The sequence below is a fragment of the Musca autumnalis genome, unplaced genomic scaffold (assembly GCF_047663935.1).
Source record: "Musca autumnalis isolate F117 unplaced genomic scaffold, ASM4766393v1 scaffold_5, whole genome shotgun sequence".
NCBI classification, from domain to species: domain Eukaryota; kingdom Metazoa; phylum Arthropoda; class Insecta; order Diptera; family Muscidae; genus Musca; species Musca autumnalis.
Window position 1 is genome coordinate 145,700,783 of NW_027412088.1, and position 11,747 is coordinate 145,712,529.

The window sequence follows — 11,747 nt, forward strand, 5'->3', positions numbered from 1 at the left end:
ACGAAGGTATACGTCTCTTACCTATCGCATATTAAGTGCGAAATTTTGTAGCATGGAAGGTAAAAATAGTTCTTTATAAACAAACCAAAACTATAAAGGAAAACACACTAATATGGCACGGTGCGTCTGAACCAACTTTACTTAAATGGAAGGTCACGATCAAAGTTCACATTTATATGGTTATTTTAGGTTTTCACGATTTTCTTGGAAACCGCAAGTCCTATTGAAATGGGATTAGGACAAATGTTGTAGATGTGAAAATTCTCTACAAGATTGACCTGTATGACTTTTTCCTAGGTTTTACCATTTCTGAGATATAGAAGTTGAAATTGGGACAATGAACTGACTGTATCGCCTCCTTACAAAACAATGTTATGCACGATGCGCCTTAACTAATTTTAGGTGGAAGGTGCTTATACCTGTGAAGTTTTTGCAGATTCAGAATCTACAATGTTCGCAGATGAGAAAAATCAAAAAACAAAAAATCTACGAAGGGATTTTGAAATAAATCGCCGTCAAAGGTCACATTTTTAGTATTTTTTTAGGTTTTCAGGATTTTGCTTGTAAACTGCATGTCCTATCGAAATGGGACTAAAGAAAATTCTGTTGTGAAAATTCTTTACAATATTTTTTAGTCCCATTTCAATAGGGCTTCCTTTTTCCATGTAAAATCCTGAAACCCTAAAAAACCCTAAACATGTGTATTTTGACCGCGATTTATTTAAAAATCCCTCCACCGATTTTCTCTTGCTTTGGATTTTTCTCATCTATGAACATTTCTGTTTTTAAATCTGCACAAACTTCAACGGTGTAAGTGGTTTTCATTCAATTTGTACATGATATTGTTTTATAAGGAGGTAATACAGTCAGTACATTGCACTATGGTTTCAAGCAGGAATTTTTTGGCCAAATAGTTTTGAAGTTTCAAAATTGTAATTGGTCTTTGCGCAGAATAATAAAATCACTTCAAGTCAACCGAAAATAATCAGTTTTTGTAAATACCGTTAGTTTCCGTTGATTGGCGCAGTACCAAAATTGACACTTCTTTATGTAAAATATACAATTTTTGTTGTATTGTGTTGCTGCATAAATATACAGAAGTGAGACCAAAGTTATTATGAATCGGGAAGCTGTTAGTTAGTACTTTCATAGTATTTACAAAAAGAACGAAGAAATTTGTAAAATTAGCGTAATAAAATCAATGTTTTTATATATATTGAAAATTATTTTTTATAAATATTTAAACTTTTAAAAAAATGTCCAAATATGTCCACATCCAAATCGAATTTGGAAGCTAGCAGGGGGTCTGTACTAATAAATTCAGAAGTCAAACCTTGCTCAAATCTGCCACAGTTAAAATAAAGTGGATTTTTCTATTTTAAGATGTGAGAATTTTTTTGTAAATGCCTGTTGCGACTGTGCGTAGTATCCAATTGAAATAGAATGGTAAAACCCACATATATCAACCGATTTTCCTTAAAATTCATATTTAAGGGTTTCAGAGTGTAGAAAACAAGTATGTATATTTTTTTTGAAAATATGTTTATTTGTTGTCATAGCCCCCACATAAAAGTACCGTCCGATTTAAGATATTTTGTGGATTTTAGCGACACTTTATGACCGATTCGGCTGAAATTTGGTATTTCGACCTCTTGGAAAATATGAATCCTTCGTACCAAAAATTATTAACATAGGTCAATATTTTGGTTTAGACCCCACACAACGGGACCACCCTGTTCAACAAATTTTAGCTGTTTTTGGTCATTTTGGGCGATAAAACGTAAGATTTTTTGTGCAACATTATCTAATCCCATTTCAATAGGACTTGCGTTTTCCAAGCAAAATCGAGAAAACCAAAAAACCCTAAAAATTTGTATTTTGACCGCGATTTATTTAAAAATTCTTTCGTCGATTTTTTGGTTTTTTTATTTTTCTCATCTATGAAAATTGTAGATTCAGAATCTGCAAAAACTTCCCAGGTGTAAGCAGCTTCCATATAAAGTTGGTTCAGGTGAACCGTGATGTTAGGCAGTAATATATTTATCTAACTGCTACATTGATATAATTTGCATCAAGTGAGAGGTCAAGAGTTGGTTTTCAAGTTTAGTTTTCGTAAGTTGTCCCAGAATTTAAAGTACTGATTAAAAATTAAATTTGGATATTTTAAATATTTGCACTATCCTTGACCAAAACAATTACTTTTTGCAAACATTGTCAGTACTGCAATCTCTAGCGTTATTAAGGTTACATTACACACAAAAAAAATGAGGGATCCCTGCTTATACTAGGCTGTAACTCTGTTATCTGACCACATACATCAAGCGTTCCTCTTCTAAATATAACTTACATGGGTTTAACATAGTTTCCAGGAAAAAAGATATAGTCATTTCACTTATAACTTTACTAATTTTCACACAAAAGTTCTGGTCACTTTAACCCGCTAAATTTTATCTGATCATCGCGTTAAATTTCAAGCTACTTCTCTGTCGTAAATCCAAACCTTAGATAAAAGTTTGTTTTTGGTCCATTTCACCCCCTAAGTATTTCACGATCATCGCCAAAATTTATAGGGGTTTATTCTGGTCTGAACCCGACCTCCATACACAATTTCGTGAAGATTGATCCATAATTGCTGCCTGTAGCGTGCGTACAATTTTTAATGAACGGATGGACGGACACACATCTCAAAATCGCTTTATCTCGTCGAGAAATGAATTTTGGCATAACACATGGGGGAGTCTATGATGAATATTTCGCGGTGTTATATGAATTTTTCGAAAAACAAACTTATAATACCCTTTCCCATTGTGATGTAAGGTATAATAAATTGATATATTTTGCTCATGGTGTAATAATATAAGGTGTAAGTGACAATCATACGGCTTTGAACTTTTTTTATAAACTAAATTGTCAGAATATATTAGAATCTACCCCGAATACTCAAAAATATAATAAATAGATTTCCAATGTGTTATAATCAGTGTTGCATAATAAATATGTGAAGTGTAGAATGTATCACATTATGTATAGAGTAATTTCGATTAAATCAAGTAAAAAAGTATCAGTCGGCTTCACCGACAGAGATATACCCTCAGCCTGTGTATATTGAACAATTTTTTCCCAAAGAACGTATGTATTTAGGGGGTTTTAAAAATGTTGATTATGATTAAAGATCAGAAGTTTTGCGGAGGAGATACTAAAAGGAATGGATCGACATTGACCATTATGGAAGTAGATCTCCAGCCACTACATATGGTACCATAGGAGATTTTTACACCCTTCGGGCTGTTTGCTAAAGAAGTATGGACTTGTCCCTAAAAACTTTTGTCGTCGTAATTGAGGCATCGAATGCACGTAGCTTCAACAAACATCAAAGTGATTCGATGTCAGATCTTAAAGTGAACTTATCCGACATTTTGTGTGGGAGGTACCGGATGGAGTGGACAAATATAGTATATATTTGAACCTGATTTATATCTGGTAGATATATTAGGATGTGTAAAGTATGGACCAATTCGGCCGCTCCCTTCAAGAGTTACCTTACGAACAACTTATCCGAACATTTTTCAACTTTTGTGGGGGAGGTACCTGAAGCAGTAGACCGATATGGCCTATCTTCGAACTTAAACTATGTTTGGTCAAAATATTACTAAGGCCAAATTTTGGACCGAATCGGCAGATCCGTTCGAGAGTTATCTTGCGTTTCAAGCACTACACACGGTGTCATGAGGGCTTTTTGTACCTTTCAGGCTATTTTCTCAGGAAGTATGGACTTGCCCCTGATGAAACTTGTACCGTCGTATGGGGGGCAATGAATACAAGTTGCTAAAAAAAATCAACGCGATTCGAGAGATGGCCCTAAACTGAACTTTTTCGAAATATTTTGTGGGAGGTACCCGAAGGAGTGGACCATATTGAAACCTTATCTAAGTCTGGTACACATTTCACGATGGGTAAAGTTTGGACCAAATCGGTTACTCCCTTCAAGAGTTATCGTTCGCACAAATTTTCCGAACATTTTCGAACTTTTGTGGGGGAGGTACCGGAAGGAGTGGACCGATATAGCCCATCTTCAAACTTAAACTAAGTTTGGGCAAAATATTACGAAAGCCAAAATTTGAACCGAATCGGTTCATCCGTTCGATAGTTATCGTGCGCTCCAGCCAGCCAGACAGACAGACGGACGCACATTGCTCAATCGACTCCAATTTGTCTGAAACACATTTCGTCCAAACATACTTGGGGTCTAAAACCATTATTTCGATGAGGCACATTTTGCCCGTATGAAAGTGTATATACCCTTTCTAGCCTAAAGGCTGAGGGTATAATTAAATTTTAAATATTTTCACTTATTTCCTGTAAATTTTTCTGAACTATTTTGGAAGGACCTGGTATTCAAATGTTGCCATTGAAACTTAGTTCCCATAAAACCGTGTTGTTATTGTAAAATTGTTAGTTGTTGTAATTCATGCAAATATCTTACTTCTTACACCATGATTTTGCTCAACGATTTGTTCAGTTTGTTTTGAGCAATGTTCCAAATTAAAAATATTCTATTCACATAACAAATAATTTGAAATATACCTCAGACGACCCCATTACATAGGTAATTTTTAATAGTTTACCCAACACCGTTTAAGTATTTACATCTCCATTCGCAGACTTTGGAGCGTATAAGTGTTGATATTACTTATACTGTCATTAAAATTAGCCCGTACTTTTGGAAATCGCAGGAAGGAATTTTTGTGCGTCGCTCCTTAATAAACTGAAAACCCCTAGGAAAGAACATTGGAAAAATTGAAAAACCTTTGGAAAGAACATTTCATTTTTGCTCATGTTTATATTTCTCCTGAATAAAAAGCTTTTGCATTCAAACCCATTTACAATACTGTCATTGTAACCAACACTCAAAGCCAATTGGATGTCTATTTAAAAAAAATATTATTTATAATTTTATAACGCTCAAGGAGGCCTTAAAACACAATATGCTCATGTTATAAAATAAAACACTATTATTTAAAAAAATAATTAAATTATTTTTAGGCAAAAAATTATAAATATTATAAAATAATCAAAAATTTTAAGTAAATTTTAGTTAAGACTCACTTTTTAGAACCATCACATATTATAAAGTATTTATTATTTCGCTTCTTTGTATTCTCCACCTGTTCTTCAAGCATCATTTAGTGTAAATGTATTTTTCTTTCAAGTTTTCTTGTACAATATAAATTAAATAATATATTTATGTAAAATTGTATGTGTATTTTTTCTGTATTTAAATGTAAGTTTCTATTTTTGTAACGTATTTATTTTTGCATTAAAATTAGAAACCTTTTTTTATGTAACGATTTTATTTGTTCGTACTTGTAGTTAGTTCAATTTTGTACATAGACAAAAAAAAACAACAAAACAAAAATATCCAACAACAACTTATAGTAAAGTATCTCCTGTTCACTCTCCTGTGTATGTCTGTCTATAAATGGTGGCCAGCGGTCAGTAGTTACACTTGAAACAAAAGCCATGTGCCAACTCGTAACATAAAGCTGGTACACATACCTAACTAAATCTGGTATCTAATATCTATTACACAAAATACAAAAACAACAACAAAAAACACAAACATACTAAGTATGAATGTATACAGATTTAATTAGAGAACCGAACAACAAACTAAACGAACAATCATCAGCCAACCAACTAAACTAAAAACAAAACAACAATCATAAAACATTCCATCCTAGATCATTGTTTTTATTTTTATTTGTTTCATGTTGTTGCTGTTGTCGTTGTTGTTGCCGTTTTTCGCATTTAAATTAACGAAAAATTTGCAATTGATTGCGGATAATAAAACACCAATTCTCACTCGCTCACTTGTCCGGCCAATCGACATCCGACAACGTCAATACACAATAATAACAATAACAATGACGGCAACAACAATAACAATACCAATAACAACAAAGTAAAAATAATAAAAAAAAAACAACAAACAACACACACATACAATCTTTAAAACGTATCAGACAATAACCATTTAAATTGTGGTGCTCAGAATCTGTTAACTGTTTTTCTAAAGTTTAGTATATTTTTTATACACAAACATATACACATTTTTACAACAAAAATAAATATTTATACAAATAAATAATAAAGTTATTTTAATATTTTCCAACGAATAAATTGTTGTTACTTGTGTTTTTCTGGTGGTATTTTAATTAATTCAATTAAGTGAGGTTATGTCAATGATTGACAGTTTGGCATGCGGTAAGTATGACTTGGGATGATATGCTGTAAATGGTGTTGTAATTATTTAAAACAGCATTTTAAAAATTCATTTGTAGGTGGAATATTATACTTAAAATAATATAAATAGTATTCTCATTAAAAAATAAATTTAATTGCATCCTAGGACCAAAATCCAAGATCGCAATGCCATCTTGACCTATCCTAACCTTCAAAATACTGAAATTCGGGTCGTACCTTTCTATGGGAGCTATATCAGAACGTCGATCTATACCGACTAATTTCTGACGGATAGTTCTTAGACTTAGAAAAGACTAAATATCACATTTTCCATAATTCGGAAAGATAATGTTACTAAAACCTTCAAAATACCGAAAATCAAGAGGCACGCTTCTATGGCGGATATAGGAAGACGTAGACCTATACTGATAATTGACTTCTGCAATATTCTATAACCCCACGGAAGACAAAATAACACATTTCGGTGGGAAATTGGCGCCACAACCTTCAGAATTACGAAAATCGGGAGGAACCGTTCTATGGGGGCTATATGAAAGCGTGGACCTATACCGACAATTTTTGGGGGGAAGTTCTATAACACCAACGAAGACTAAATACCAAATTTTAGTAATTTCGGTGGGATATTGAAGCAAAATTCAAAATACCAAATACCAAATATCAGTCGTTTTGGTGCATTATTGTGGCCACAGCCTTCAAACTGCTATATGAAGGTGTGAACCTATACCAACAAATTTCATATTGAATGTTTTATACTCCGAACGAAGATCAAATATGAAATTACAGCAATTTATTATTAAAATGAGGCTAAAACCTTCAAAAATCGGGAGACACTGTTCTAAGGGGTCTATATGAAGGCGTGGATATAGGCTATTTTCAAGACCAAACATCTTAGGTATAATAGAAATTTCTATACCAACTTATAAAGATTTTTCCTTAAAAAGTGCTGTGGTCATGCTTCTCATCAGCAAAACATTTCAGTATATTTTCAGATTTTTTTTTGACTTACGGTTCCAGAGATATCGTGCCTTGAAAAAGTCTAATTCTGTAAAAACTATATGCAAAGAAATACTCATAACTTCTCTAATATTAGTCCAATTTTCATTTTTTTGTATTTTCTGTTGTGTTATCAGCTATCTAAAATAAAAAAATGCACAGTTGTTTTGGATGCAATTTTCGCGATTTAAAATTTAAAATCAATTTTTATCAATAAGTTCTCCAGCTCTTAGCAATGTCACTGTGCTTAGCACGTTCCATGATTTTAGAAAAAAGGAAATAAAAACTCCAATGATCTGCCAGGGAGTCAACCTCGTCGTCGTCAAGCGATCGTGAGCAAACATCTCACACAGATGTGGGTGTCTTGGCATCTATGGTCGAAGGTACTGCTACAAGCACACAACCTAAAGAAGAAAGTTAAGGGGAGACTAAGAAGCTTAGAGAGAGAGAGAGTTAACTTGACCGAACCCTAACTTCGAAATCGACAGCAATAATAAAATAAACACCATCGTTGTGGAAAGCCCAATAAAGAGGATGTCGACAAGATGGTAGATGAAGTACGCAAGTGTATCTCAAAACTACGACGGAAAGAGTGCAGTTGTCTGTGGTTCAACGACGAAACTTTAAAAAGTATCGACGTGACTCTTCGCAACCGACAAAGAAGAAAAGATCTTCTGTGGAGCAGAATACCGCCAAACCGTGTAAGAAGAAAAAGAGCTTCCCATCATCAAACGTCCCGATCAAACCTCGTAAAGACCAACCCGGAGGAGACTGTCTAAAGAGGCCGACAAGGTGAACTCGGACATGTAGAGGGAGAGCGCAACAGTAAAATCTTCTGGAACTACCAGGAATTCAGAAAAGAATTCTAGGAACTTCTAGAAGAGACAGATGACCGCGAAGACCGGAGCAGAACCGCCGTCTACTTACGCTAAGGTAGCCCAAAGCACCACAGGTACAAGCGGTAATATTCGGTGATCGACACCAACAGAGGGTCCGACTGAAATGGCCGAAATTTGGTACTAAATTTTCTTTAGGGGTATAAAACATTCTTGCTGAGAATTTTCAATATTGATCCTCGTTTTGATATAGCTCATACAGAACGGTACATTCGGATTTTTGAGAATTTTGAAGGTTTTAGCCACATTATCAAACCGATGTCAATGTCTGATCTCAATATAATTTATGGTGGAGGGTATAAATGGTTTGACCCATCCAAACTTAACGCCGTTTTTGCTGGTTTTTATATAAGTAGCATTCCTATACTAGGGCGATATCAGCATCAGCAGCTTCGTAATGATGCACGGAGAAAAAAATGCAGCAAACAAATAATATGTTTGGGTGTAAACAAATAATATGTTTGGAAACCCGCGTGCGAGTCAAAAAAGGTGTTTTTTGGTTCATTTTTTCAAAAATCTTTAAAATTTCCTATAAAATGTGAATGTATCAGATCAAAATATTCTAGAAATTTGTTCGCCATACAATTTTACTATAGGTTCTAGAATACATCAAAACTCCTAATTATACCCAAACGCCAGGAAGTGACCCTGTACTTTATTCTAACATTCTGAATCAAAGAAAGTCTGTACATATGTGCAAGACAAAATATCATTTAAAAACGAAAAGTGCAAATATGTACACGATGTTTCGATGGAAATTGGTAAAAAAAAAACTCTTCCTTTTTTATGAAATGATAAGGTACACAGCCCAACTCGATCTTACTCACAACTGCTTTCATCATTTATTGTGAAAATTGACCTTGAAAATAATCAACAAACACTGACATCAATTTTTAAAAAAACATGCACTTTATTGTCGATATTTTATATTCATTTCACATACCTCTCCTTACAATAACAATATTTTAATAAACAAATAAAATATTGAGAAAAAAATTCCAACTTGGGTCACTTTGACCTGCTTTTACACCCACTTACTAAAGAACAAACTTATATATTTTTTCATAGCTACACGAAATGGGTTCCTTTAAACAATATTTGACACTATTTAGTGTAAATTGATATAATTTTTTTCGATGTTTGGCCAGGTTTTTCGGAAATTTGGCAACTGTGCGTTGGTTCAAAATCAATGACAAATTTCATTGTTACAGTCGGCTTCGCAGACAGAGATATACCCTAGGCCTATGTAAATTGAAACTTTTATCTACGTTCAGATCGGTCTTTTCAGAATTGTGTGGCCCTTTTTGAACATTTGAACTTGCCGACAAAATAGTGTGTTAGTATTAAAGTCCAAAAGTGTTGCGGATGAGGTACTTAAAGGAATGGACCGAAATAGACCATTATGGAAGTGGGTCTTATTTCGGGATTCATATCTTTTTGATTGATATCGCACCCACTAGTTCCTTCAGTGAGTCATCGTTTAACTTTTGGACCAGGATGCCAGGAAGCATGGACATGTCCACAGAAAACATAATATCGCTGTAAACAGGACCACAACGAACATCATCGGTATACATTTAAAAAATAAAAATTCTTACCGTCGTAATTGTGGCAGTGAATGCAAGTTGTTTCAACAAAAATTAAAATTAAATTATTATCCGAAATTTTGTGCGGGAGGTACCCGAAGGAGTGGAAAAATATAGTATATTCAAACCTTTATATCTGGAATGTATAAGGATGTGTAAAGTATGGAACAAATCGGCCACTCCCTTCAAGACTTATCGTGCGCACAAGTTTTCCGAACATTTTCAAACTTTTGTGGGGGAGGTACCGGAAGTACTGGATCGATATGGGTTATCTTCGATCTAAAACTAAGTTTGGACAAAATATTACGAAGGCCAAATTTTGGACCGAATCTGCAGATCCGTTCGAGAGTTATCTTGCGCTTTATCCACTACACATGGTGCCATAGAAGTTTTGGCAACTTTCAGGCTATTTTCTCAGGAAGTATGGACTTGCCCCTGGTGAAACTTGTACCGTCGTAAGGCGGATAGTGAATACAAGTTGTTACAACAAAAATCAAAGCTAGGGCAGTTCCTAAGCTGAACTTTTCCAAAATTTTGTGTGGGAGCTACCCGAAGGAGTGGACCAATTGAGTCCATATTGGTAGAAATCTCACGATGTGTAAAGTATGGACCAAATCGGCCACTCCCTTCAAGACTTATCGTGCGCAGATATTTGTTCGAACTTTTGTGGGGGAGGTACCGGAAGGAGTAAACCGATATAACCCATATTGGAACTTAAACTAAGTTTGGACAAAATATTACGAAAGCCAAATACTGGACCGAATCAGTTGATCCGTTCGAGAGTTATGGTGCGCTCCAACAAGCCAGACATTCAGACGGACGGACATGGCTGGAGAATACTTGAGAAAACAATTAAACTATTTTTGATGGTAAACATTCGCGTTTTCATTGTTAGGCCAGATAGTTATCGTGCAGTCCTTGTACCTATGCCCATAATTTGTAGTGGGGAAGTTTTGTGACCACTTTGAACCCTAATGTAGCTCCAAAATTCCTGAAACAATTAACAACGGCGTTAAGTCCGGCTGGGCCGAACATGTTATACCCTCCACCACGAGTTTTATAGAAGTAAAATGGAACAATTAGTCACTTTTCGTTTATGAAGAAGACTAACTACTACATTTCAGCAATTTCAAAATACCGAAATTAGGGACGTACCGTTCTATGGGGGCTATATCAAAACTTCAACCTATACCGACAAATTTCTGACGGATAGTTTTTAGACTCAAAAAAGACTAAATACCAAACTTCCGATATAATGTGGCTTAAACCTTCAAAATACCAAAATATGCAAAATATGCTTCTATGGGGGATATAGGAAAACGTAGACCTATACTGATAATTCTCTTCTGGAATATTTTATAACACCGTGGAAGACTAAATAACAAATTTCAGTGATTTCAGTGGGATATTGACGTCACAACCCTCTGAATTACGAAAATCGGAAGGTACCGTCCTATGGGGGCTATATCGAAACGTGGACCTATACCGACGAATTTCAGTCGGAAGAGCCTTAACCTCCAACGTAGAATACATACCAATTTTCAGCCATTTCGGTGGCTGACCTTCAAAATACAGAAAATCGGGATGTGCCGTTCTATAAGAGTAATATGAAGGCGAAAATTGGATGTACCGTTCTGTAGGCCTATTTGAAGGCGTGGACCTATACCGACAAATTAATAGAGGAAAGTTAAATACCCCCTATGAGGACTAACCGCCTGTTCATGTATGTCGCACGGAAACCTGTACGAAAGGAAAGCAGTCACTCACTTCCGTCTAAAAATGCGTTCATGTATTTTGCAAACTATCGTGCGACTGCCGTTACTTATTCTATGCGAAATACTACTAATTTGAATGTACATTTATACAACTATGTTCCATAAATGAGAGCCAAATGAGAAATGAAAACAAAATCCATATATACATACAAGCATTGGAATACGAGTGATTTGTTTTGTTTGAAAAATAAAATGTGTAGCTATATTGAATTATTTTATTTTATTAATTTCTT